Below are 3,767 nucleotides of genomic sequence, written 5' to 3'. Positions count from 1 at the left end.
CGGGAAATATCTTATTTTACTGTTTTCAAATTTTGTATGTCTAGTCATGTATATCATACCCTTACAGAAATATCATACTAAGAATCATTAATTACTTATTTTCAGTATTAAAAGTATAGTATTTAGTAATATTCTATGATTGAAATACAGCTCTTAGTGCTCAAATATTTCAGTGTTTAATGTTAAAAATACTACCTTATGATTGATTTCAATACTTAAATATTGATATATAATAACAGAAATATTTAAATGGCCTATAAAGAGCCAAGCACGGATGCTTAGTGCCATTAGATATTAATATTACTTTAATAATATTAATATAACAGTGGGAGGTTTCGATTTAACTTTAAAAGCATTGGCGGCAAAATATACTACCTCTTTCGTATCATAATATCTCTTACGAGATCGACTCTTGTGAAATATTAATATCTAATGGCACTAAATTTTAAAAGAAATTTTTAAAAAATACTATAATATTTTATAAATATTTCAATAAATATTACACATGAAAAAAAAATATAATTAGTTATAATTATTAAATTAATGAAGAAATAAGAAAATCGAAATTTAAATTGGTAATGTACACTAAAAAAAATTCTTTAAATCAAAGAAATATATTTTGTTAAACATAATTTCTTAATTTAAAAAAATATTTATTAGATTTTAGAAAATATGTAATAAATATAAAGTAATATTTTCTTAAATTTGTAAAATAAGCTGTAAAATTATGAATTTCTAGATAGAAAAAAATGATTCCTTTGATTTAAAATATTTATATATAAGAATAAACAAGTGATTTCCTTAAGAAAAAAATTAGTTTTTTAAATGTAAAAATTGTGTTTAAATAAATATTTGCTTTAAAAAATATTTGTTTTAAAAGTAAATAAAATACAAATAAATCATTTTATAAATCTAAATAAATTATTTTATAATATTAAAAATATCTTTTTTGTGTTTCAAATTAAAGTTTCTTTTATTATCAGAAAACAATTTATTTGAATTTACAAAATAATTTATTTGTATTTTCCTTACTTTTAAAACAAGTAAATATTTTTTAAATATACTTTCTACATACTTTTTAAAAACATATTTTTTACATTTAAAAGGATCTATTCTGTTCTTTTAAATAAATCATATGTTTTCGTACGTGGATATACCATATGTATACAATACGAAACGTCTCTCAGTCAAAGTGACAGTGGTGCAGTAGTTAAGGTGAACGACTCAAGAATCAGAGATCTCAGGTTCGAATATCAGCAATGCCCATACAGCAGAGAAGTTTGCAGTAACATTGCTATAACGTTACAAGATTGCATATTGCAGTGCAATGTTGCAGTGACATTAATTTGCAATATTACTTTAGCAATATTGCAGCAATATTTCAAAAATATTAGAGAAAAGTAGCCAAAAGCGACATAGGCCTCCTAAAGCGACATACCTCTATATCTAAAATATTAAATGTTGTATTTTATCGAAACTAATATAAACGTGATCCGTTTTATCAGTTAAGTCATAAAAAATCATACTTGGTATATTTCTTGTTTCTTTATATGCTAAATTAGCAAATATTGAGTTTTAGAAATTCGCAATTTCTTTTACTTCTATGATTTTTATTGACGAATTTTTATTGACGTAAAGTAAATAGCGATAATTATCATTTTGTTCAATATTAAGTTCTTCTACATGCATTTGGCTTTTGTAAAAATATTTTTTGAATATTTTTACCTTCATCACTGTTTTACTGTATAACTTGAAAAATGTTATGAGAATGTGTCTTAAAGTGACATACCTACAGTATACGATAAGTGCGATATTCTGTGACTAACATGACTTCATTATTAACCTCCCATTGTGACGTAACATTTGTTTATTTTAAAGTTTAATTTTATTTAGTTTAAAAATATAACATATGTAAAATATATGAGAAAATGAAAAAGATGAAAAAAGATATGTATTTATTTAATTACATTTCCCTTTTGTAACATTATATTTTAAATAAATGAATATTGTTTAACTATTAAACGCATTAATGAACTACTTATTATCAAATATTATCATATATGCGACATATTATATAAATTCCAATAGGTATGTCGCTTTTGACATCTATTTTCTTTGAACTCCATTTTCGTGCGTTTTACGAAAACATTTTTTGTTTTAAATCTATAAACAATTTCAATAAAAATGTGATATTATCTGATAGGAGGTATTTCCATCTACATGTATATATACTTACATTTATATTTTGAGCTTTATATTAAGACATAACGTCCAAAAACAAAATGATATGTCGCTTTTGGTGTCTTTACTCTACGAATATAATATTTTTTACTTATTTACTAATTATTTTTGTTACTTGTATTTCAAATTCAATAATGTTTCACAATAGTACTTATAGAATAGTATTTAGAATAGTACTTGTTAGCAGTGATAGAAACTTTGATTCCCAAGCAGTACGCATCAGCACGCGAGGGGATACGCACACTCACGCGACCGTGTCCGTAAGCCTCATGAACACAGTCGCGTGAGTGTGTGCATATCCCCTACCGTGTTGATGCGTGCTGCTCGGGAGTCAAAGTTTCTATTACTGCTGGTTAGTGGCAGTCATTAATACTAGAATTTGACAATCAAAAAATAAGAAAAAGGGCAATTCGAGTTCAAGCACAGGATTAATAGTGCTATATACCATAATGGTAAAAAACCTTCCTTGTGTTAGGAAATTGTGTAATATTTATTGAACATGAATAATCAATATAAAACAATCATACGTTTCGGCTCAACCATGAACCCTTTTCAGTGATAATAAAAAATTCAAGGTTTACGACACGAACGCATTACAATTAATTAAAGACCTGCGTAACTTGACATGAATGTTAATCGCAATATTAAAGCTGACAAGACCATTACCGAAATAATATTAAGTAGTTAATTAATATTGAGAAGTAGCCGTCATAACTATAAAAATCATAAAATAAAATAAAAAATAAGTAAAATTGAAATATAATAAATAATTAAAACTGATAATATAAAATACCTTTGTTGAGTTCAGCTAAAAATAAACCGATCCTGTCAACGATAACATCGCCACGTCTACGAAATATAAATAATTACAGATTTATATACCTAGCATTAACATTGCGGAAACGACTTGTGGAAGAGAAGGAAACCAAAACAAAATTTATTTTCATAACAAGTCGCAGTAGCCCAAATGTTCAGTATCCTTTTGTGAGTTAAGACCATGCTTCTGAAATTTGATGAAAATCATTTCTGAGATCAGGCGTTTTAGGTAAAAGCGCTTTTCATGTAAAACTTTGGCATGATCCCAATCAAAATCATGGTTCTTCCTCAAACGATGTTCCTGTATGGCCGTTAACTCCACCGTAAAACAATACGTGGCAATACGTGTAGAGAGTCTTCTACTAGTTTGACCAACATAAGACGCATCACAACCATTGCATTGCAACCTATATACAACGTTATTATGGAAACCAAGAGGCAACCTGTCTTTATGCACACGGATAAAACCTGATAATTTATTAGTGCAAGAATAAGCAATATCTGTCAAATTATTTCTAAAAAGCTTTGCCAGTCTTTTCGAAATTGAACCACAAAATGGTATGGTAAAATATTTTTTATCACATCCAGAAGCTGTCAAATTTGTTTTAACTGTCTCTCGAAACTCGTCCACCATTCACAATAAGAAACCTCAGTCTACGTTTAATAACTTTAAAAATTAATTGAAAGGATAATTATTATTAATTAGCGTT

Source organism: Odontomachus brunneus, unplaced genomic scaffold (genome assembly GCF_010583005.1).
Source record: "Odontomachus brunneus isolate Ranch 3 - 2012 unplaced genomic scaffold, Obru_v1 Obru_scaffold_064, whole genome shotgun sequence".
NCBI lineage: Eukaryota > Metazoa > Arthropoda > Insecta > Hymenoptera > Formicidae > Odontomachus > Odontomachus brunneus.
Note: the sequence above shows the minus strand (reverse complement) of the source record.